At 40.4% G+C, this 25964-nt stretch overlaps 1 protein-coding gene and 1 pseudogene across 4 annotated transcripts in view; one reads left to right on the plus strand and one right to left on the minus strand.

The window, feature by feature from the left end:
- The window catches only part of KLHL32 (kelch like family member 32), a 123745-nt gene extending 103851 nt beyond the window's left edge, over positions 1 to 19894 (minus strand). For all 4 annotated transcript variants that reach the window (XR_003573537.1, XR_003573538.1, XM_027904219.1 and 1 more), the window contains exon 1: positions 19622 to 19894. The gene's annotated coding sequence lies outside the window, so the exon portion shown is untranslated. The remainder of the gene's footprint in view (positions 1 to 19621) is intronic.
- A 1336-nt stretch (positions 19895 to 21230) lies between these two features.
- Positions 21231 to 24599, plus strand: LOC114068255 (annotated as a pseudogene).
- Positions 24600 to 25964: the final 1365 nt, after the last annotated feature.

The following is a 25964-nucleotide window of genomic DNA, read 5'->3' on the forward strand; positions in this document are numbered from 1 at the left end:
TAGATTTGATTTAAGCATCAAAGAAATCTAGTTTGAAAGGGAAAATTAAAAACTAATTAGATGACCAAAATAAATAAGACCTACAGACAAATGTATTTCTGGCCATTGTTTGTGGGCAAGAAGTCAGGGGAGAGAATGGAGAGGGTTGCCCATATTCTAATTCTACTACACATTGCAATCACTAAAGCCATAAGCAATGAAGTTTGCACAGTCATCTGCTTCCAGGCCTTGACCCTGTTTTGTACTCCCTTCTGCAGATCAAAAAAAGCACCTGTTGTTTGAGAGAAAGAGGATTTCAACCATGTACACTATTTTATTGCTGTAAGATCACTACTTCTTACATTTACATGCCTGAAACATGTTTACACAGTCGCTGCTACCTCTATAACCTTAACTAGCCTAGCTAGTAAAAAACACAAATATGCTTGATTGGGATGGGGAAAGTGGCATTGAAGAAGTTGGAGAAATTCTTTGCACCCCTGTTGCACTCCAGAATAACCTATAAACTGCCCAGAGTGGTTGCATTTTTTTTTTAAGACCTTTTAAAAGCCTTCTGGTTTGTTATAACCTCTAATTAGCACCCAGAGAAAGAGTCGCACACTCTCCTCTAAGAGAAATTCTTCTTCATTTAATGAAAAAAATAAGATAATTTGGCAAGAGGTTTTTACAGGAGTAAAACATAACCAGGAAAAATGCATTTCACTAAAACATTCAGCACAAAGACCCTTCTACAGGAAACACCCACTGAAAACAATCCATATATCAGCTTTAGTAAAACACAATTCATTGGTTTTAAGTTACCCACAGGAGTGGGGTAGGAGTGGGGTCTCTCTTAAGAGGAGAAGGAAAAGAGCAACAGATTAAAAGGGGTAAAGAAAGAGAGAAGAAGGAGAGAATGAGAGAGGGAATGGAGAGGAGATAGTTACCAACAGGATTCGATGATTCACATGGTGCCGGTTGGAGAGGGAGGAGAGGGGAAGAGAAGGGAGAGGAGGGGAGGGGAGAGGAGAGGAGGAAAAAAAATGGTTACCAGCTCACACGGTTCAAGCTGCAGGAGGGAAGGAGAAAGAGAGACCGCAAAAAATCTTGTGTTTACAGAGTTCAATTTTCCCTCCCAGGCAGGATACCCGGGCAGTGCCCTCCAGACCAGAGCGAGGTGTGCTTTGGCCAGTGAAGTACTCCTTGCGAGTACCTGCTTAGAGTGTGAGTGTTTGAAGCATTAAGATGGGAACAGTGCAGTTCCCATCCCCTGATGGAAGAAGCTGTGGTTCACATATCTGCTGGGAACACAAAGGAAAACACCAGGACACCTGATCTCTTACACAGGAAAACTGTAGAATGTCATGTCCAAGCTGATGGTAGACTTAATGGATTCTTTTTCTCCAGGGATTCATCCAGAGCTTTTATTTAGGCTTTGCACAAGACTTCTAGACTTTGTACTAGCATATTTTACTGAAACAGTAGATCTCTTGTTTTCTCTCATCCTTTGCTCCACATATGTTCCATTCCTAACACAGACTTTATTCGATGTTCCAGAACAGCTTAGAAAATGTTCTGATATTGACCACTGTCATTAATACCCAGTGTCAATCCAGCAAATAAAAATTCCTCTCGGAGCAGAAGGGACATATCAGGTAGAAAGGGGAGATGTCAAGATATACAGTCCAAAAAAACTCATTGTGAGGATGCGTATGATGCATTTCATAGTGTGAGTCGTGACTTTGACAACACACCTTAGGAAACTCACCTTAAGGTGATGCCTCATATTTTTTTTGGATTTTTAAATTTTTATAGATTTTAGAAGTAGTTGTGTAGTAAATGTAGATTTTAATGTAGCTGTATCCTTTCCCACACTCTGTAGCCTAATGTTTACACATACCCAAGCCTACTATTCCTTTTCATATCAATCCCTCTCAAATTCTGTTAGCATGTTTAGCCTCCTTTCAAGGTAGAATTGTGGGAAAAACATCCTAAGGCCTGAAACAGAAGATAACACACAAACACAGCGACCTTCAAGCCCGGAACTTTGGAGGAACTCCAAGGACTGTGCGTGCTGCGAAGAAGACGAAGATGAGGAAGAAGGGGTCCCAAACTCCCCCAGACTCAGTTCCCAAAGGGTGTGTCGGGGGGGCAGAACGGGATATGAACCAGGGTTTGGAAAAACCTGGGATTGTATGGACCTTATTATAAAATCACAGAACCACTATCTGAATGCGCATGCATGGTATGTATTCCTCTAGGCCTACAGACTCATTAAAGCACCTGCTCTCTTATCTCCTAAACTAAATTGGCTTAGAGTCTTTTTCTCCACAGTCTTTTAGGCAACAAGGTAATACCTTGTGCGAAAGTAAAGCATCACTCTAATAAAGCACTATCAAATAGGTTACTAGAGAGACATTTGAGTTCTTGCTTGCCAACATCAGATCTGAATGTGCTCTATACTCTTTTTTTCAGAGACAATCCAAGAATTAATATTTTAAATCCTTTGGGTACATACAGATTTAACGACAGACCCAGAGCCATCAGGCAAATGTTGCATGAATGTTTCTTAGATTATTAAAACAAGCAAACAAAATCCAAAATAACAAAAACAAACAAACAAACCAAACCAGGAGAAGCTAAATTTCAAAACAAAAGTAAAACACATTTTTTTTCTTGTGTGAAACAACTTGCTGCCTAAATTCCCAAGGGCACCATGAATGTAGCCACCTATGAAAGACTTCATTAGAGAACAGTTAAATGCTTGCTTACAGAAGAGTGAGGGATTTAAACCTGTATACTTTTGATTTTTCTATCAGTAAAATTGTTCTTCTCTTCATACACATGAAAACAACCTGCAGGTTGTTCAGAATTTTTGCTCTTAAGCATCTGCTACTACCCAGACATTAAACTGGTAATGTCATCAAATCTCTAGGGTTTGTGAATACTGCTCCTAGAACCAAACATCGGATAATTTGTGGAGACAGTCCTAAATGCCTAACTGAAATTTATGAATTGCATGCCAATCACTAAAACGCCACTAGACTTGACGAGAGAGGGGTAGTGTGCCAAAGCTTGAAAAAATGAGCACTCATGGGATCCATCAATCTGTCTCACCAGGTGTTGGCTACAATGTACCTGAATGGCTAAAATGAACACCTGAAATGTTTCTACACCAATGCAGGTAGCACGAGAGGAACAAAGAAGAAGAGCTTGAAGCTTTGGCCAGTCCCCGAGACTTGACACCACTGGCATAAGCAAAACCTGGTGTGATGAGTCCTGTGAGTGGAGTTCCGTGCTGGATGGCTACAGGTTCTTCAGGAATGACAGGTAGGGCAGAAAAAGTGGAGGGGTAGCACTGTACGTTATAGAATGTTTGGAACAACAGGAGCTCACAGTCGGCAATGGCATGGTTCAGAGCCTCTAGGTGAGAATCAAGGGGCAAACAAACAATGTAGATGTCATTGTGGGAGTCTACTATAGACTTCCCAGCCAAGACAATGATGCTGATGAATTTTCTTTGAGGAACTAAAGGACACTTTCAAGTCAACTGTCCTTATGGGGGACATTAACTTGCCAGAAATTACCCGGGAGCATCACGAAGCTGGTACAACCCAAGCCAGAAGATTCCTAAAAAACATGGATGACAACTGCATGGAACAGGTTCTAAGGGAGCCAACTCAGAAAGATGCTCTCCTTGATCTCCTGCTTGTCAACGAGCGGATTTTGTCAGTGAGGTGGAAACTGGTGGCGCCGTCTTGGCCACAGTGACCGTGAGGTGATCGAGTTTAAAATCTGTTAATAGGAGGAGAAGTGCCAGCAAAACCTCACCTCTGGACATGAGGAGAGCAGATTTCAGGCTGCTCAGGAAATTAGTAAGTAAGGTCCCCTAGGAAAATGTTTTTGCAGGTGATGGGGTCTATCATTGCTGGTCAGTTTTTAAACATCAACTACTAAGGGCTCAGGAGCTGGCAATTCACAAATGTCAGAAATCAAGCAAGCGAGGCAGAAGGTTGGCTTGGTTGAGCAGGGATCTCCTCTTGGAAATAATGCAAAAAAGGAAGGTGTATGCTCAGTGGAAACAAGGTCAAGTGATGGGAAGAATACAGAGATGCTGTTTGCCACTGTAGGGAGAAAATCCGTGTGGCCAAAGCTCAACTGGAGTTGAGGCTGCCAGAAATGTGGGGAAAAATGAAAACAGTTTTTTCAAATATATTAATGTCAATAGGCAGTATAGAAATATCATCAGCCTGTTACAGGATGAGGATGGTTGCCTCACAAACAGCAACAGAGACAAGGCAGAGGTGTTTAACACTTTCTTTGACTCTGTCTTCAACACGGATGATGGACCACGGAGGTCTCTGTCCTCAGCTGGAGTACCATGATTGTGAGAATGATCAAATCCCAGTCAATCTTGAACTTGTTCAGGATCTGCTGCTCCAGCTGGATCCCTACAAATCTATGGGACCTGATGAGATTCACTGAAGAATCCTCAAAGAGCTGGCTGATGTCACAAAACATCTCTTGATGATTTTTGAGCAGTCTTGGGAATCCGGAGAGGTCCCAGACAACTAGAAGTTGACAGATGTTGTCCCAGTTTTCAAGAAGGGCAAAAGGGAGGACCCCACCGGCCTGTCAGTCTCACTTCAGGACCTGGCAAAGTTATGGAGAAAATTATTCTGGGAAGTATTGAAAAACACCTGAAAGACAACGCTGTCATCAGTCGCAGCCAGCACAGCTTCATGAGAGGAAAGTCCTGCTTATCCAACCTGATGTCCTTTTATGACAAGATAACCCACCTAGTTGACCAAGGGAAGCCAGTTGGTGTCATCTTTTTGGAGTTCAGTAAAGCTTTCAATACTGTCTCTCACAGGATCCTTAGGGACAAAATGTCCAGATCACAGCTGGATAAACACATCATGTGGTGGGTGAGCAGTTGGCTCACAGGTCAAGCACAGAGGTAACAGTGAACAGGGTAACATCAGACTGATGACCTGTCACTAGTGGGGTTCCACAGAGTTCCATCTTAGGCCCTCTGCTCTTTAACACCTTAATAAATGACTTGGATGTAGGACTGGAAGGGATACTAAGCAAGTTTGCAGAGGACACAAAACTGGGAGGAGCTGTTGACTCCCTCAAAGGCAAGGAGGCCCTGTAGCAAGACCTTAACACATTAGAGGACTGGGCAACTACCAACTAGTGAAGTTTAACAATGGAAAGTGCTGGATTCTGCACTGGATCGCATGGGGCAACCCTGGATGTATATATAGACTGGGGAATGAGATGGTGGAAAGCGGAAAGGGACCCGGTCAATGGCAAGTTGAATATGAGTCAGCAGTGCCCTGGAATCCAGGAGGGCCAACCGTGTCCTGGAGGCACTTGTTTCTTTGTTTCTAAAACAATATTTATACTTTTTAAAATTATAAGGGCAATAATTACCTTGTTAAAAGTCACTAAATGCTACAAATAGCTACTTACAATTCAAGTTAAAACATTCCTTCTTCTATAACTTAATGGGCACAAATTAACACACGTGAAATTCCTGCTGAACACCAGAAAATACTTTTTAGTCTGGCAATGGTTAAATATCTGAACAGACTGCCCAGAGAGGTCATGGAGTCTTCCTTATTAGAGATATTCAAAACACCTCTGGACACTTTCCTGGACAGCCTCCTCTATGCTGAGTCTGGTTAAATAGGAGGATTAATTTTATTATCTCAAGATGTCTTTTCCAACCTAGACAATTCCATGTTTTGTGTGATTCTCTGTGGTACTGCTGAGAAGATTTTGAATGTACTATATGCATGCAAGAGCATATTAGTCCCATATGTCCTATTTATTCTACATTCCAATCTTCTTGAAGATATTTTATCTCATAGAAGGGAACAGAAGGGGCAAAAAAGGGAAAATTCTATCAAAACCATAGTGAATGCACATGCCTCCACATGTCTCCTAGGTGTCCCACTAGGGCACATTTATAAGTTTCAGTCTTTCCATTTATTGAAACCACCTCAGAATCCTTTTAACTCCTGTCTAGAATTATACCAATCCAAAGCAAATGTACTGTAGCACTAAACACTTATTTTATCATAAGCAAATACTCTTTTTTTTTTTTTAAAGTAAGAAAACTCAGTGGCAATTCCAGTGCAACTACTGCTTATATGAAGTTAGGTGATTATTTCACTTGATAAACAAAAATAATACTCTGTAAGCTATATATGCATGTACTGATTTTTATTTTTCCAATTAAAGTCAATTAAGACTTAAATTCAGATGACAATATACAGAAATTTACTGTCATTTCAGACCCCCTACAGTATCTGAGACATCTTCCTGGGGAGATGAGAGAGATGACATAGGACACACAGGACATCCAGTCTCTTCTGGATCAGGATCTCAAATTTCACTAGACATCCATGATCCAGTGAGTGAGCTGAGCCCTGAATGGCTCCTGATTAAGAGCAAAAATACTTTATATAACTAAGTTCCGGTGAGGATATTTTCAAAAATTTTCTGACAGTATTCTACTCTTTATTTGAGGCTAAACCTTATTATTTTCAAATTCATTACTAGTTTGGTCAAGGTCTTCAATAAGAATTAGACTAAATTCATAGGTTAACAGCCTACACTTCTGTGTATCTTTTTTTCTAAGCTTGCAGCTGCATGTTTGAAAAAAAAAATTAGGGACATATTATTGCTAGATCATTTCTACAGATGCATCTAGGCAAATTAAGAGATGCCTAGCTATCGGCAAGCAGTTCTCCAAAGGTACACAACTATAAGCATTCCCAGTAGTGAAGAAAGAGGAAATTAAATCTTTAAAACAAACCACTTGTATTTTAATGATCTTCTTGCAATAAAAGGAATGGAGGTCCTTACACAACAGGAGGTAACTTATTAAACTTTGCCCAGATACCTAGGATTCTAACATGGAACAGGCCTTTAGGTTTGGATGGGGAGAACTGTAAAAGGCATTCAAGCAACAAACAAGCCATAGCTAAGGAAAGTGGAGATAGGTGCTATCCCTGGAAGGGAGGCATTTCACTCAGCACCAATTCAATGGTGATGAATGTAAAGGCAACCAGGACAGCAGCTGCACCTCCTGATGGGTATGTTTCCAGACAGGATTCCTAGAGGCCATGGTACACATCTCCATCAAAACTACAGTGCCAGGTAGAGAAGGAAATCAAAACCAAAGGAAACCTGGAATTATCAAAGGGACAACAGTGGCCTATTACTGTTACTAACATATCCTAGAAAACAATGAAGATTTTCCTGGGTATGGTAACAACAAAACTCTACAGGAGACCCCTGAAGAGATTTTTTTCCCCCCACAATCTTCTCTTCATGGACACACGTAAGGTCAAAATAGTACCTTCATTCCTAAAAGTGTTATTGAAGTACTTGGAGAAGTCAAAGCTCTCACTGAAATTGAAAGATCCACGGTCTTTTTAGCAGTTCAAAGCACAGAGTAAGCAGCCTTGTATTACACAAGGTTTTTTTCTTTCATTTGGATGTTGGCTGGTTTGGGATTTTTTGATAGTGGAAAAGAATTTACATCAAACAACCCATTTGACTAGATCTTATGCTGTTAATTGGCTTAACTGTGCACTTTGTCTACAAGATCTCACATTAGCATTTTTAATTATTTAAAACATATTAAATATTGCTGGTACCAGCAGGATCTGAGATTAACTTCTTAATGATCACTCTTGTTTGAGGGTAAAGCATTTGATTCCAGCTGCTATGAACTTTTAAACAAGCAAAAGCAACATTTGCTGACATAGACAATCCACTTCATAAAGGAATGATGATCAAATTAAGCTGCATTTGCCCAACAAAACAATACTATTTTATACTACACACTTCATAACATTTAATAAAATTAATTTGCTTGGGAAAAGTTTGAATTGCTGTGTTTTACTATATTATTCAGATTTATACGCTGTATCACAACACTTTCACATTTTCCTTTACTCCAGCTATTTTTTCATCAGTTTATATTCCTAGCTTCTAACCCACATGGAAGCTACCTAGATTGCTTCTATATTTGGACCACAGCAAATAATAAGATCTAAATATATCACTGTTAATACATCTCTAGAAGAATTAATGGGACAACATCACCACTGAAATCAACCAACCTTCTAAATCAATATTTGAAACAGATTGATTTAGGAAGGAAAATGCTAATTCATTCTCTAACATAGGGAATAGTTCTGTTGCAATCACAGGTAAGCAGTGATCGGGAAAAAAAAACACATTTTAAGGAACAAAAAAGCTAAAATCATAGAATCAGCCAGGTTGGAAAGGACCTCTGAGATCATGAAGTCCAACACTTTATCCAACACCACCACAGTTACTAGACCATGGCACTGCGTGCTACATCCAGTCTCATCTTAAAAACCTCCAGGGACAGAGAATCCACCACTTCTCTGGGCAGCCCATTCCAATGCTTGATTAACCTCTCTGTAGAGAATTTCTTCCTAATATCTAACCTAAACCTTCCCTAGTAGAGCTTAAGACCATGCCCTCTTGTCTCACTGATAGTTGCCTAGGAGAAGAGACCAACCCTCACCTGCCTATAACCACCTTTCAGGTAACTGTAGAGAGTGATGAGGTCTCCCTTGAGCCTCCTGTTTTCCAGGCTAAACAATCCCAGCTCCCTCAGCCTCTCCTCACAGGACTTGTGCTCAAGTCCCTTTGCCAGCCTGGTTGCTCTTCTCTGGACCTGCTTCAGGACCTCAATATCCTTCCTGAACTGAGGGGCCCAGAACGAAACACAGTGCAGTCATGCTGATTTCCTTCCCTGTCACCAAATGTGTCTCCTGGAATCAAACTGTACCTGAAGCTCTCACTTCACAAAAAAAAAGAAAGAAGTTTAAAGGACTGAAGTTTACCAAGAGAAGCTTGAAAACATAATCTAACACCATGATTTTAACTTCCAGTGGAAAGTGTCTGAATTTATGTGATTACTTATGTCTAGGAATCGACTTTTAGAGTTTGAATGCTTGAGAGTGACAATGCTAAAATTAAAAGCCACTCAATGGTATAAAAACTAATCAATGTATTGAGCTGTGAACAGAGACACAGAGACCCAAAGAATGCTAACTGGCAAAAAGATGGCCTGAAGCACCCATCCATCTCCCTTCAGTGACCAAGTGTAAGAATACTGCAGATAGACCCAAGGACTAAGAGGATAATTAAATTGTGTTTGCTTTCTCTTTACCAAATGGCACACACAAGAAGATGAATTTGAATCAGAGAATTTCCAAGGGACAGACTGCTCCTCACCTTGCCAATAAATTGAGCAGTGGTATTGTACATGATCCATCACTCTAAGCACAGACTCATAGCTTTTTTTCCATCTTTGGACAGCAATATACCTAATGCAGCCAAGAAGTGTAGGACTGTATCCAGATGACCTGAGTCACGATAACCAAGCAAAGTGTTGGCTTCTTGCTTTGGCCAGGTTTATTCATTTACACTACAGTCACCTCTACCCAATCAGGAGACAACTGTTCTCCAATAAATAAATAAATGCCAAAATAGTCTGAAAGATCTTTCCCATCTTGCAGTGCTTTAACTCATAGATCTGACAGAATGTCAGCCAGTGAGCAGAGAAAAGCTGCTACATCATCACTAGGACTTGGTTTCACACCTTGCTCTCAGGTAACTCTTGATTATATTTGAAAAGCAAATGTAAGTTTTTACCTCTGCATTTTTACCAGTTCCAAGATAATTGAAAAAGGTTCTTCCCACCCACTTCCAGAAGAGAAAGAGCACAAACTGCAGACTAACTAGAACTAAAAGGTATTGCAGTAAGTGCCACTGGCAATACAAACCTTCTCAGAGAGGACTTGAAATCCTATGCAGCAATAATATTAGGACTCAATTATTTCCCCAATTTCCTATTACGTAAATGTGGCCTTTGAAATCTATTTCTCAGAGAGAGAATAAAATTTCTAAATCTGGATTGGAAATTTATCAGTTGGCAATTCCTAAAAGATCATCACCTGGCCTGCATTCAACACAGCCTAATGCAGCAATCTGCAGATATATAAAGTAAGTTCTCAACATGTTATTCACACAAAATATTACATCAACAATACTGCTCCCATGTGGTTTGCTACTTTGTTCAGAGCTATGTAGGTACCTCTACACAGTCAACTTGTATGACCTAATAATATGTTTATATGGAAGCTTTCATCCCTTCTGTAAAATGTTATATTTCTTCTTCCTACCACCACAGTCATAAAAACATTTGAGCTACTAATACCACCTTCTAGCCTACTTCGTTCCAGAGGAACCATGTAACCAAGAAACTCCATGAAAACTGAAGATTCCTGAAGACAGGTTTCCACTCCACACTGGGAATAACTAAGAAAATGGTTCAGCTTTATCCATGATTTTTATTACCACATCATCAACTCCATTTCTAGGATGAGTCTATCTTTATCTTTTAAGATTAGAGGTTTTTTTTCTGAGAACACTGCTGCAGTTGCATTAAAACCACAAAAAAGTTGCAAAAAAAGTCAGTATGAGTTATCATCTACTCAGATACTCAGACATTGCTCAATCACAAAAACTACGTGTCAGTATAAAGTAAAAATGGAACATTGATTTTGGGATTTGGTGACATTTAACAAGAACTACTTAAAAAAAAAAAGAAATCCATCCTTCAGCTTCACAACCAGAAATGCTTTTCTTGTCTGAGTATTGCCTGCCTATCACTTTATACAGTAATGCTAGACTGAAGAAATGCTAAGAACACAAAATAATATAGAAAATAACTTGCACATACTAGGTAACACTCTCATTAAGTACTAAAAGAAGAGCCTTCCTTGTAGGAAAAGTTTTGTTACAGAATTTTTGAAAGGATTCTTTCCTTTAGCTAAATACAACATTTTAAGTGACTGCAAGATTGTAACACTCAAAAATACATAGGAAATGTTCTTGGAAATACCTTGGGGAGATATAAAAGACTCACAGCAGTACTGAATGCAGTAGCTGAAGATTTTCACCCTTGTCTGAGGTTGGAGCTGCTTAAAATCATTCCCTTTCTTTTCCTGAGATCTTCCAAAGACTGAAAAGAGGAAAACATGAAATGTAATTGAAATTTATCCCAGGTTCACAAACAATGTTTTTCAGTATTTGAAAATTACTTGCTTCTTTTGTTCACAGTCTCTTCTGCCTTTGTAAACCATGAATAGCAGCCCATCTTTTATTTGTTTTCAGTTTTTCACAGAACCAGTCTGTTATGACTGCTCTCTCCTACACAAAAGCTGATCAGGCTTTCCAAACACCCTTCTGTTTATTTATGGCAAGCTGCAGTGTAAACATTGCCTTACTACAGTTTAATGCAAGAATTTGGTAAATAAAACCACTAATTTAACTCCTTTTACCCCTTATTATAGGAAAGAAAACTAAGTACTTACAGTCAATATGCCTTTCTCTAGTCTACATATATTCACTATAGGGCATTCTCTTCTTTCAAGACAGAATGGGTACAAGTTCAGCAGCAATGCTGGTTTCTATACTTCTTTCTCTTGCCTGACCTGGTTTAAGGGTGTAAGAGAGAATTCTGTGGGGTGTCTTTTTAATTTTTAGCAGGGGTTGGTTTATTTTATTGGTTTGGGTTTTTTTACTTAAAGCTCTAAGAGACATGCTGGTGATCCAATCCACAGTACACTTCCACAAACAGTGACACCAGCAAAACACAAGAGCAATAAGCTGCAGAAGGAGGGCAGACAGATCATGTGTACCTCAAGCCATTATTGCTGCAGAACATCTTGTGTCAAAACATGATAGAAAGGTGAGGAGAGACTGATCCACAACTTGCACTTAGTTGACAACTATCTATCTAAAGTGCACAAGGTGTCATAAACCCACTAGATGGAATTATCTGATAAAGTCTGTTTCTTCTGACAGTTTTCAAATGTATCAAACAGGTGGAAAATAATCCTGAGAAAAGATAGAGGGGTGCTTTTGTCCCTTCAAATAGCAGATCCTGAATTTACAGCTCAAGATTTTCTTCAACCTTTCCCCATCCCCCTTAGACTGAGACACAACATTTATTTGGAAAAAAAATGCTGTTTCAAGGAAAAATGCCTAAAATTAGGATTTTAAAGAATTTTTAATCTCTGACCTTTAATTATCAGCAAAAATTGAATTAGAAAAGGAACAAACAAGTGTTTAGACTTCTGTATCTTCTTCAGGTCTAAGCAAAAGAAACCCTTCTCTTTGGAAGTCTTGCACTTTTTTCTTCCTTCCCAGACTACATCACCTAGCTCAGAAAACAAAACAGAAAACCACCAACAAGCAACAACCACCCCCAAACAAACAACAAAACCCCAGCTTTCTCTCTTATATCTTTAGATCACCATAGCCATACTACCACTTCTTTTTCCTTCTTCTTTTAGGTGTTCAAAGCTTGGTCTGGTTTGCTATGGGCTCCTTGGCAATCTCCCTCACTACCCAGGCCAAAGAATAAATACATCAGGAGCTAAAGACACAGCCTACAACAATTCATTCCTTGGGTTTCCAACAATAATTCTCAATATTCACAGTGCACAGGCCAGTGAGAGGATAAAACATAGAAACAATGTGGAATTCACTGAAGCAATCTATGCCATTGAAGAAGCTTCAAGTCCCCTTCCCTTGTATGCCCCATGCTCTGCCACAAATTATTGTCCCAGAGTACAGATGACGCTCATGTTACCACCATTCCATTGGCACTATGGTACAAACCTACGCTGACATCCCATGACAGTGCCTACAATCAGATAAAATGAAGGCACTTATTCTACTCCTCCAGCCCTGTTTTATGAGCAGAGGGAGGTGGAAAGCTGGAGGGAGGTATTTACGTCTTAAAACTGCCACAAATGTCAACTGACAAGGTTCAGTTACTAGAGCCTCAATTCTCTTCACTTATTCAGCAACACTACTAAAAATCAATGCAAGTCCATAGTGCACAAATTAGTTCTAATTAGTAAAGACATTAAATTCAAACAGCCTGTCTAGCAGCTTTAAGGTAAGAGTTGCACTATGCCAGATTTGGAATCCTGGGAAAATGTGAACAGCTGCAAGGAGTATAATTTATGCTAGTATTGTGTACAACTTGTTCTCATCTGCTGTCATTTGCATCCAAAGATGTGAAGCATGGAATCTGACTCCACTACGCATGATGGACCTGATTAAAAGGTCTTAAAGAAACTGAACAGGCCTAATAAAAGAAAAAAAAAAAATTAAATTGCACGCTTCAAACTGAATATATACTTTAGGGTCCAGTCACACTGGTCCAGGAGAGCTTCCTGTGTTACGTGGCCCTGGCTACAGAAACATTTTGGAACTGACTTGCTCTCTAATGCTGACTTCCTGTTTCTGTTCCACCTCCAGTCACAGTTATTTTCCCTAAACAAGCAAGCAAAGCACATCCAATTCTCCTGTTTACCTTTCAGCAAAACCTATGTTTTTGCATCTCTGCGATTCTGTTTGGAGGATGGAGCACATACATGAAAACAAACAGAAAAGACTTCACCGTTGCATTGCCATCATTCCATTTCCTATGCGCTTTCTCAACAAGCAAATACAGCAGCTGCATTTGTATGCAAAAGTCACTCCAGAACCCAGGAGATCCTGAGTGTACTTTAATGTAACCTCACTGAGGATGGGAAGCTCAGCGCAGCAGGGGTATGGCACACTCTCCAGTGCACTCTGCAGTGCTGATGCAATAAGGCCCTGCCAGAAAGGAGTTCTGTTCCTTCCTGTTTGTTTGCCTGAATTTTCTACTGAAAGAGAAAAAGAAGAAAAGGAAGTTCAGCTAAGGAACATACCAAACCCACAAAACAGGTACTGTTATCCCTACTAAAGAAGTCAGCACTTCAGTTCAGCCTTTTGCTCAAGATCTCTGTTTTGATCTCCACAGTTCACTAAAGTCAAAGTCCCAGTTCTGTTCTGAAAACATCACCTCAGTTCTTTCTTTTTTTTTGTTGTTTTATGCAACTAATATATAGGTCACTGACTGAAAGGGGACTTTCAAAATTAAATATAACAAAGAAAAGAGGAAAACCACAGAAGATGTATCCCTTCAAATGGAGAATATTACGATGGTCCATTACTGCTTTAAAGGCATAATTTAAAAATCTGTATTAGATCAGGAAAAATATTAATCAAGCCATGCTCTTCTTATAAATGTAGCTGTTGGAAAAAAACATATTAATATTAATTTCAGATAGTTTAAAAAATAAATCTGGGAAGAATACATTCCACATATCCTGATGACATTTCTTCAACGACAGGTTTTTATCTGTTCTGTCTTGATAAATCAGGTAAAGGTACAGTTTAGCTTATAAAGGGCAGTAGCCCTTTTACTTTATTTAACCTGAAGTGAAACCTGACGGAAAATGTTTCAGACATAATAAGGCCATAAGCTTGCTCACATCCTCTTCAAAATTTCTTATACATCTAAGCCATGCTGTTTTCACTTAAACAATCATTTAAAAAAACAAAAAAAAACAAACCAAACATACAGGATAGAAATCAAGTCTTATCAATATTGCAGAAATGGAACTCAACCACTTTTGGATATGAGACCCTCAAAACAAAAGCCCCCTGTCATCCAAACTACTGATGTAAAGAATTTTTTTTTCACGCAGTTTCTTACCGAAGAGTAGAATGAAAGGCTACTCTGGAGGCACAAGGGGTTGGAAAATTGGAAGATTAGTTAAAGTTCAGGCTATCAGGGGAAAAATACATGATCTTAAGATGCATTCAGTACAATCCCAGCATTCAGGAAATACCAACAGTAAATCAGGCTGTAGCATTACAACATCTATACAGTCAAAACCCACCACTATACATATCGTTCCTGACAGGAAACATAAAGACAGATGGTTACAGCAAAAGCCAGTCTTCAGAACAACCATAACCTTCAAGTACTGATGAATCAAAATATTTACAATATTTATCCCCCGAAGAAGCTCATTCCCTATAATTACAGCTCTTCTAAACTGCCGCAGCATATTGCTACAGAAATTTTGGCAGAAAACATTCTCAATTTACATAACTGTTCAGAGTAGTCACCTAACTTAGGGAAAAATCATGCATTCCCAAGTATTATTGATGTTCTGAAGCCTCTGATTTATTTTACTCAAAACTGTTTAAATATTTTATTGCTTTGTCATCACAGAGGAATCTCCAACTGCTGATATCAAAGTCAATAGCTTCAAACAGGCATCAGTGTGACTGGAATTTGCATGGCATTCACTATTGGAATTTTGCTTTTTGAAATTACATCTTTCATTCCTCAAGACAAAGGAAAAATGTATTTCAAAGGCTTAGCAATGTAAGTAGGTGTATAAACCCTTACTGCTACCCCAGTTCCCACAAGGTATCTGCCCACTGAGCAACTTAGCTGCGACTGACAGCATGAAACACAAAACATATTCTAATTCAGGTACCTTGTCTGTGCAAAACTTTTTCCCTAGGAAAGAAGTCAAACATTGCAGGTCTGGTAATGGGCTTCAGAGTCAAATCTCAGCTATTTCCAAGTTTTTCCACAGGTAAAAGTGCGACTAAAACACAAGTCTGATAAAATCTTGACAAAACATTTTTGCAATCCCACTCAGACAGTTTACTCAGTAGTCAATAGCTCAAAGATCCATAGCCCACGAATGACGGAAATGGAAAAACCTAGACTAACACCTGGCAGAACCTGCTACAGCTCCCTTCTGGTGTACATTAGACATTTCCCTTTCTATAACAATCAGGCAGATTCAGGATGGTTGGTCCACATGGGAGCACCAGGAATTTCAAAGATCTCCCGGTCTCCCAGTTTCAGCTGCCAAACTCTAACATCATTGCTTCATTTTCTTCTCTTGAAACTACCTCCTGGAGTTGCCTCTTGTCCCCAGAATTTCTTCAGACTTAGCAGGAATACCCCTTAAAAAATGCTGTCCTAAGCATGTTTCTTCTAAAATTGAAGGTTCTAACTGTTCAAAGCCAAAAACTCAGTCAGGAGTAAAACCCACACATAAACCAAAACGTTTTAAAAAATAATTAATTTAAAAAATTGTGTAAAAGATCCTGTGAAAAGTTTCAACTTTTTACTCATTTTTAGTAATCAGAATTTGATAGAAAAACTTCAAAAATGTCTTGGAAATAAAAGCATCCCATTTACAAGTACACAGTATTGCAACACAGTATGCATACAAAATGACAGAAGAGCAGACCTTGTTTTATCTCCTAAATGGTCAAAAGGTCAATTAAGTCAGAACGGAAATAAGTGAAGATTTTGAAATCACTATGTCAAGGATCCTATGTCTTTCATGATCAAGTATAAATGTCAGATAATTCAAGAAATTGAGGGGATCTACCACCACTACCAGTTAGTAGTTTTTTGTGGGGAACAAACAGTTAAAAAATTTAAAATCAGGTTTTTAAAAATTCAATAACTTCTTAGGAAAATTTCTGTAATTTTCAGCTTTTTGGCACTGCTCCTCTATCTCCAAAGAAGAGAGATACAAAAATTTGCCTACGTGCCTAGCAATCGATTCTTGAGTAATTTAAGTCCTCCGAGCACAGAACACACTGGCAAGTATCATATGAAAATCTTAGATGGATGAGAAGTATGAAGGATAATTTCTTTACAATAAAAGAATTAAAATGAGACAACTATGGGGCTACAGTAGGAAAGTGTAATTACAGTGGATGATATTTTTGTTTGGCTACTTTTTCGTGACAATTCTGTCAACTGTTCTCACCCAAGTGATTAAATTAATTTCATTTTTGATTTAATCCAATTCCCATTTCTAGTTCAATTTATAATCACCACTTCCCCATACTAGTGTGGCATTAAATTACTGTCATTCTTGGCCATTAAGTTAATCATATTCCAGTCAGCAGAGATGATCAAAAACACCACAGTAGTGCCATGAATTTCTTATTGAATACATTCCTTTTTGCTACATTGTAGAAGCTGATCAGTGTCAGAAGCTATGTTATATCAATTTCTGACTTTTCAGGCAGAAGTAATACATTCTGAATCAAAAATAGAGATAACAAAAAAGTCCTTTTTTTTTTTTTTTTTTTTAAATGAACATAGCATTTTCTCTGGTCAAATCACACTTTCTTTAGTATATAAGTACCCACTGAAGAAATGCCCCACACAAGCATAAATGTCCATCTGCTACCGATCTTCCAACCATACTTCTCCTTACTGTAAACTCAAAATGTACTACTCCTCTGAATAAAAAAGAGAGGAAAAAACAAAGCCATCTCCCTTGATGTTACTCAAATTTCTTTTTATGTTCAAACTCAAATCCTGAGTCGAATTCACTTGCACATTTAGCAATATACAGACTTCTAACAAGTGCTTCCATCTAAATCACAGTTGTTCACGTCCTTCTTACACAGAAGAACAGAAGAAAGACTAAAATTCCATTAGAAAATCCCAGGGAATCTCAAGTTTTCTATTCGAGGCAATATTCTACACTACTTGTTCAGGGCCAATTTGAAGTTCAGTCACTTTCAAGCTTGCTTTTATAAAAATATATCCAGAAATTTAATTTCTGCATAGTCATCTCTACTTCTAGAATATTACATTGTTTTCTAACAGTAAAGACAGTGCTTAATCTCATATTCTGTGTGGTTTGTACAACATGCTGAGCTACAAAGTGTGAAAGCAACACCTAAGTTTCCATGTGAAAATTCCCTTCTTTAAAAGCACTTGCTCTCGCTTGGAATTGAATGCAAGGTATACCTGCCAATCAAACTGGACCATTTTTGAAGAAACCCTCAGGCAACTTCTTACTCCCTTGAAATATTAGGAGTACAACTTTCTCCCATCTGCCAACTCATTAGCTGCCCAATGCACATTTCTCCATGCGTGCTTATACAGGAAGTGACAGGGACTTTTGTTAAATAAAACACAGTATTTTTATAAACACTGTAGACACCTAAAAAAAAAATAAATCTTATGCTTAAGAGGCATTAATTGGTACGACTGCATTATTTTTAGTGTCCTACTAAAGTGAGAGCTTATTATCCTCTAACAGTTTCTCAGAATACCTATACCTAGCTTAGGACTTCATACATAATAACTGTAAAGTGCTTTACAGATGCTGTCAAATCGCTCACAATCTGAACAGCAGACAAAAGATTAAAGGAGATTTTCTGGAATACTTTCAAAGTTAAGTAAAAATTTTTCTTTGATCATCTGTAAACTTGAACAACACAAAGAGATGTGACTGGGTAGCTATATATTGGTGGATTTTTAAGCATCTGTACTTATTCAGCACATCAGTGGATTTCTGTAGGATCTGCTTAAACAGAAAACACGGTTATTGGACAAAAACTCTAAACAATTGAACACGCCTCAGTGGTTTTACCCCTGCCAACTCCTTCATGCAGGCAGATCCTGGAATCAACAGGAATTGGCAAGGCTACAGTAATGTTTTACCCTATGCGCTACAGTTAACAGGATTCTGGCCTCTGGGTCTTTTCACGACTGATCTTTTCACGACTGAACAAATGCTGCCATGAACATTTACACAAATAACACTACCTCAACTGGCTTCTGAAACATTTTTAAGATATTCTCCTAGCCATACAAAACTGGAAAAATTTATAACAAGCTTTAAAAAATGTAGTCACGCTATTTTGCTGAGACCTACGTCTGCAGTTTATCTCACCGTGCAAAGACCTAAACTGTAACTCCATTTCTTTCACATTTCATTGCAGTCCCTGGTGCCAAGCACGCTGCTTCCCAGTGTTTACTGTGACAATTACGGATGAGGTGTCAGTCCGACTCCGCCGGAGCCAGCACAGGCGAGCCGGGCTCGCTCCACGGACTGAATCCACCCTCCACCGATGGCCTGGGAAACTGGCAGCAGTGAGCCCTCTGCAACCTGCAGCATCGCTGGGACCCGAGATTTTTCGATAGAAGTGCTCCATATTGACCGAACAGGGAATTTCGTGCCGAGAACCAAATCTTTCTCCACCCTGTGCTACAACCACCTGAGCAGCAGCTTTTAAATTCCGCGAGCCACAGATTTAATGTTCCAGCTACCAAGGTGCCTAGACCATTCCCGGCTGGGAGCCTCTCGCACATTTAAGCACCGGAGAGGAGCAAAAGCTTGTTTCTGTTACTCCAGCGAGGAGCTTTAAGTCCGGATACATGAAGAGCGCAGCTCGCACCAAGTAACGAGACGCCTTCCAGCGCCCGTGTCGCGGCGGCAGAGCCATGTTTCATGGAGCCGCCACAACCCGAACACCCGGAGCACGTCCCCGCATAACCCCGCGGGAAGCGGGACTCACGGCGCCCCGGAGCCACCCCCCGGCTCCGGGTCATCCTCCCTCCCCCCGCGCTCCCCGCCGCCTCCCCCGCGGAGCCGAGGGCCGGGGCGGCGCGGCCGGTACCCGGGGGCGCCCCGGCGGCCGGAGCTGCCGCTTGACCCGTCTCCCTGGCAACGCGGACACTCGCCCCCCTCCCTTCCCCATCACGGCCCCCTTCCCCACGGCAGCGGTGCTGAGCGACCGGGGCGGCGAGGGCGCGACGGGCGGCCGCCCCCCGCCCTCGCCCCGGTCCCGGTTAGGTAACGCGGGCGGCGGAGCGCCGCCTCGGGCCCGGCCGCTCGCTCACCTCGCGGCAGGTGCCGGGGCCGCGCACGGCGGTGGCGGCGCCGCCTTTCCGTCCCGCTCCGCTCCACTCCGCTCCGCTCCGACGGCAGCGCCGGGACGAGCCCGAGGGAAGCAGCCCCCGAGCCGCAGACCCGCCGTCCCGGCTGTGCCGCTCCGGTGCCCGAGCAGGAGGAGCTTACCCGCCCCGCCCAGTGCGCAGCGGCGGCCCGGGAGGGCCGCACCTGCCGGAGGAGGAGGAGGAGGAGGCTGGTCGGGTTGCGGGATCCCACCGCCGGCTGTCAGTCGCTCCCGAGGTGTTGGAGGGCCGGCACTGCAACCCGCCGTGCCCACGGGAGACGAGGGCCGCCGACCTTCCCACCCGCCGGGTCCGCGGCCCTGCGGGAGGGCTGGAAGGAGAAGGCCTGGTTGAGCCCTTTAAGAAGCACTAAGTTTGAAGGCAGGGCACCTGGACAGTGCTGTAATATATAGGAGAAAATACCATTCTGAGAATTGAGAAGAATAAAGTGGAGCAGCTTTAGTTTTGAGCAGAGTCTGCATCTTGCTACTAGATTTTCTTTAGAGTCCGTTCCTGGTTTTTGATCTGTGAGTTACTCTACAAAACAGTAGATGCCAAAAAAATCTCTGCCTCCATCTCCTACATACCTCCTTGGTAAATTATACATCAGAGGAGTTCAAGCCTTTCTCATATGACAATTCCCTAAGACATTTTTCAGCGTGTGGGCCTTCAGTTAAGCCTACTGACATGACCTGCCCTGCTGAAGGTGTCCATGAAAGGCATCTAGGAATAGCCAAATTCCTCACCTGCAGAGCAGTTAGCAAAACTGGAAAATTGGTTCAGAGAGCGTGTGATGCCAGATGCGGTATAGGGAGTGTTTTGGGTAGCACTGCAAAGCTTCCCCAAGTCAAGTGTCAAGCAGGCTGCTGCTGATGCAGTGAAATACCAGGCAGAGGCTCATTTCTGTTCCAAAACAGAGTCAGAAAGACAAGGCCAACGCTTTGTACCAGGGCCATTTAACTTACACGCAACACAAAATTCTTGTGGCTACAGTATCTTTCATTCCAGGGCTATTTTGATCAGTGTTAGCTTAAACATATCTACACCTTTCTGTACTGCATAGTGTGTGGACATGACAAGGTAAGCAGTGAACAGAATCTCCCGAAGACACTTTGGAGCTACTGTAACTAGGAGCTTGGCAGGAGCTTGAGTGTAGCGCTGCAAGAAGCACAGTTCTGTTGGCTGAGGTGAGCAGAATGTGAGCAGAGGGCAGTTGGCTGGAGCTCAAGTGGCTGAAAAAGCATTATGGGGCAGTCAGTGCTTTGCCTCTTTCCCTGGCAGATTGGCCCTGAGACCCAGTATGTCTTACTTGCACTTCAGGGAAGTGGTTTCATGAAGAATGCAAAGGGCAAGAACATCCAGGTGGTGGTGTGGTGGAGGCCTTTTAATGCTTTAGGATTTAAAACAAGTGCCTGTTTTGTAGACTGTAGACTTTCAAGCAAGAAAGCAAACCATAGAGTATAGAGTGATGGACAACTGATATGTACAGGACTGTAGTCACATTTTGGATGAAGTTATTATAGCTGTGCATAGTACAGCTGCACAGTGATCATTTATGGCCCAACTGATACTGGAAAGATCTTCACAATTTAAGGAAAGTCCCAATGAAGAACATGCTCGGGAAGAGGATTTTCTTCCAGGTATGGAGAATCAAAGAATCACAGAATCATTAAAGTTGGAGGTGACCTCTGGAAGTCATGCAGTTCTCTGCTCCTGCCCAGGGAGGGTCACCTAGAGCAGTTTACACAGGAACATGTTTGGCTGTGTTTTGAATGTCTCTAGAGAGGGAGACTCCATGGCCTCTCTAGGCAGCCTATTCCAGTGCTCTGCCACCCTCAATGTAAAGAAGTTCTTCCTCATATTGAGGTGGAACTTCTTGTGTTTTAATTTATGGTTACTGCTCCTCGTTCTGTTGCTGGGCACCACTGAAAAGAGTTTAGCAATACATTGTATTGAATATTAGAAAAAGTCACAGAGATTGAAAATGATTTTTATTCTTCTTTGTAAAATTTCCTCTTGAAAATATATAATGAAGAGCTTTTTGAACTTCTGAATCCTGTTCCCAGCGCTGCAGATGTTTTGATGATCCCATAAACAAGACCCATAAGGTGTAAATAGGAAAGGCTTAGAAGAAATAGCTGTACACAACAAAAATTAAGTCTATCAAATCTTGGAAAAAGGTGCAGCAAAAAGAACTGCTGCAGTTACTTACATGAATCATATTCCAGTTGATCCTACTGTTTTCCATTACCATCCATATGAAAGTAACGTGAGCAGATGACCAAGAGCTTGTTAGAATTGGGAATATAAACTTGCAAGAAGTAAAACCACTACAGTTTGGGGCAGTTGATAAAAGAGCTTGTGAAGCTGGAAATACCAAGTAATCTGTTCTGACCCACGAAAGAGTTATTATTCCTCCCATGGAAGAAGACATGGAGACTCTTAAAAGAATCCTTCAAGACTCTCTTGGAGAACAACAAAGAATGTCAGTAACAGCAACAGTTTCTCCTACATCTATAAATCCTGAGGAAAAACTGAGCACAGTGGAGTATGCTTAAAGAGCAAAGAACACAACGAAACCTGAAGTTAACCAACAGCTGCCAAAGGGGCTATTATTAAGGAAGATACTGAAGAGACTGAGCAGTTAAAGGGAGACCTCACTGCTTCACAAGAGCAAAATGGAACCTACATTTTCATTGAAAACTCATGAAGCCCTTCAAGGAAAGCTGACAGTTTGGGAAGAAAAAGTTGCAGAATATATTGACATAATAAGCACCAGGGAAAAAGAAGTGAGTGAAAACAATCGCTAAATCATTCACAATTAATAAAAGTAATGAAACAATGAAAACAGATCTGCAGATCAAGGAGAAATTACTGAAAAAGTCACAGACAGATCTGCAAGAAACCAAGACCTCTGGTTGAGAGAAAAAAAAAGAAAGTGGTTTCAATTTTGAATACACCAAAGAAAAACTTCATGGTGCAGCTAGCCATTTGGTCTGCTAATACAAATGACATATCCATGTAAAACTGTATCATAAGAAGACTGGTGATTGACACAATGCTATCATCCGAATACATTTGCAGGAGAAATTAATGTTCTGGTCAGTAAAATACAAGATTCAGTTAGTGAGAACTGTCTGAAGCAGCAACAGCTGTTTATATCTTATACATATTTTATAGATGGCCTCATATCTATCTGTTTTTCAGCAGATAATGTATTTGCATTAGTTGTACCAGGGTCTTCTACCTCTGTTAAAAAATTGCTGTCACTGAACTTTCTTAACTGTGTGTAAACATATTACAAAATATGACTGTGCCATTTGCTAGTAAAGCTGAGCTGTTCAGGTTGACTAAGGTGGATTAGGAGGAGCATTAAATATCTTGACACCAATGGTAGAAATTTTCCTGGAACCAAAGTGTTCATTTCAGAATAACACAAGGAAATTTTCTGCTGTGGCTGATGAGATGAAGGGCCATAAAAAGCAATTAATGCCTTCTTAGGAGATCTCTGCCTCACTCTGAAAAAAATTACAGAAAGAGACAGCCAGTGTTTTTTCTCAGCTGCAAAATACCATGAGAATTTAAGAGAAGTAGTGGAAATGGCAAAGTGTGTATATACAAAGAATGCAAATGAATTGCTGTCCTCAGTGCAAAGCCAGCTGAACCTGTTGGCACAGGAGTTACAGAAGAACTTAGCTTGTATACTGTCAAAAAAAAAAGGAAGTTTGAAGACTACTATCACTGCTGGGCAAGAAAATGTATACCTGGAAACTATTGGCCTAGTCAATAGTAAAACTTCTCCTTCAAAACAAAGTTATTGCATCTCTGGATAAGTTCTTTCAAGAGCTGAAGGACATAAATGATGGTTTATGTCCATATCTTTTATGGACATAAAAGAAGATGGTGGTGGAATCCATAGTCTGTTCTCAGTAACTTCTTGGCAATCTAACAAACACATCTCAGGATACTGGTAAATGGAGAGAATTTAAAACTGCTGGAGAGTCAGCTTTATGGATCAGTAACAGTCTTTCTTCAGTGATGAGAAACAGCAGCTTCAGTGTTTATAATAGGAAACAGAAAGTTTATGATTGAGATCCATATTTTGTATTGGATATTTTGTTCTGCATTAAATTGCATTAGATGTAGTTCGGAACTACGGCACTGTAAGAACAGATCCTACAATGCACTTTATTATATGCATATCAAGAATACAAGTAGTTGTGTTCAAAGATCCTTGACATGCTGCTGGCACTTAAACAAGCTAATTGCCAATTTTAAAAGCATTGGAGCTCACCCATGAGAGCTACAAACCAACAGCCCATATTGACCTTAAAAAAGGAAAGAGTATGTCATGTTGCTGCCAGCCAAGTCCAGGGTCTCCAGAACCATGCTCTCATTTAGAGGCCTGACTGAATGACTCCTAAAAAAACCCTTCTTATCTATTTTCAGTATGTGCTCACTAAAAGCCGGTCAATAAATAAGAACTTATTTGAAGAATGGAGTTGTCCTATGGCTATTGAAAGCTGGGAGCTAGAGAGCAAGCAATTCTGTGCAACAGGGAAATGCAATGGATTTATGTATGATATACAACTTCTCTCAAGAACAATAGTGAATTGTGGCTTGAAGCATTTACAAAGGGTGCGACTGTTAAAGAGACAGAAAAATTACCTTAAATAAAGGCTTGTCAAGCTCTTTTACTCTCTCTCTCTCTATAATAGCTTATATTGCCACAAATATACTCCCTTATATATATTTTTTAGAAGACTGACTTTAGAGATTGGCATCAGTGTAATTTCTTTATCACTGCAACATATGGCAGTCTTCCCTGCTGCCAAAACATGGCCATGTTTCAGCTTCAGGGTACAGCTGGCTTGAACTTAAAACTGAGACTGCTTTCAAACATAAATACAAAATTTTATGTTACTCCTTCTGATACCATGAAGGAAAAGTAAATTCAAAATTCCTGCAACTGGAACCTCTTAGAAACTACAGTGCTTTATGGTTCCAGCCACACTAGGAAGTAATTTTTCCTTCTAGTTTTTGGAAAACACCTAAAGTGATTAACAGTCACTGCATCAGGATCACGTATCACTCAGATACCCATACTAAAAATTTTTCAATTCAGATTCCTGTATGTTTTTGCAAGATTTGATTTTATGGTGCTTTATGGTGAGTTTCCTACATAACCACAAGTTACAGCAATCTCCGATCATGTGCAATCAATGTTTCTGTAAGCCTTCTGTTCAGAAGCTCTTTACAACTCATCCATAATTAACCCAACATTTCCTCTTGCAGTGCTCCTCCTGATTTGCAAAGCTGAATGTAAACCTGCTGTACTGGTGCGTGTTATCTCAACGTTCTGAAAATTAGCCAGATAAATACAGCCAATTCCTAGCTACATTTGGAAGTATACCCAGCATCACTGTTTCGATTGAAAACATAAAAACGTCAAACATTACACTATGTTCTGAGCAGTTTGCTCAGCTGAGCATTTTCCAGGTTACATGTCAGTACCACAAACATCTAAAGGAAACAAACAGAATAAAGGTCCAACATTAAAAAAGGAAGAAAAAATAATAGCTGCAATCCCATCCTCTATTCTCATTGCAGCTGGAGCTAGAAGAAAACCTTTAAGTGTTTCCAGTTTTCTGCTTTTTGATGGAACTGACAAACACCAACTGCATGACAGCACCTGCTTAAAAGAAGCCCAGTGGGCAAAAAAGAACCCAATTAAAATAGGTAAGGGAGTAACTATTCCCTTGTCAGTAGAAGACATATAAATAGTAGTGTTAGCTGTAACATTGGAGTTGTCTAGGTTACTGCTTTGACCTGGTTCTTTCATTTGGAACAGATTTAGTCACGAGGTGACATTTCCTACCAGAGGAAAGAAGCCTTCTGACAGGTAGGAGGGAGTGTAAGGTCCTGCTTGAACCTTGCAATGCTTCCTCTGCTATGTCTTTTCTGAATACAGCCCTGGATGCAACCCTTAACATTTATAGAAAGGAAAAAAGGAAGTGGAGGTTAGATAAGAAACTAATAAAACAGTTTTCTAAGTAACTCATGTAGTACTATTGGTAAGTAAATTGCTGACCACTGAAAATTAACAATTTTCTTATTCCTCTATTTCCTTTTCCTGGATCCTCCCCTACTCCAAAAGAACAGCTGAGCGTGGCTCAGCCTGAAGCTGCTTTAAACAAAATCATTTCCACTTCTCAACCGTTGAAATAAAATAGTCTGGCACATTAGATGTGACAATCCACAGCTTTTATTTCTGTGAAGTAGGAGGTGT

Source organism: Empidonax traillii, unplaced genomic scaffold, assembly GCF_003031625.1.
Source record: "Empidonax traillii isolate 1590-97213 ecotype Southwest subspecies unplaced genomic scaffold, ASM303162v1 scaffold1022:size207980, whole genome shotgun sequence".
Classification (NCBI taxonomy): Eukaryota; Metazoa; Chordata; class Aves; order Passeriformes; family Tyrannidae; genus Empidonax; species Empidonax traillii.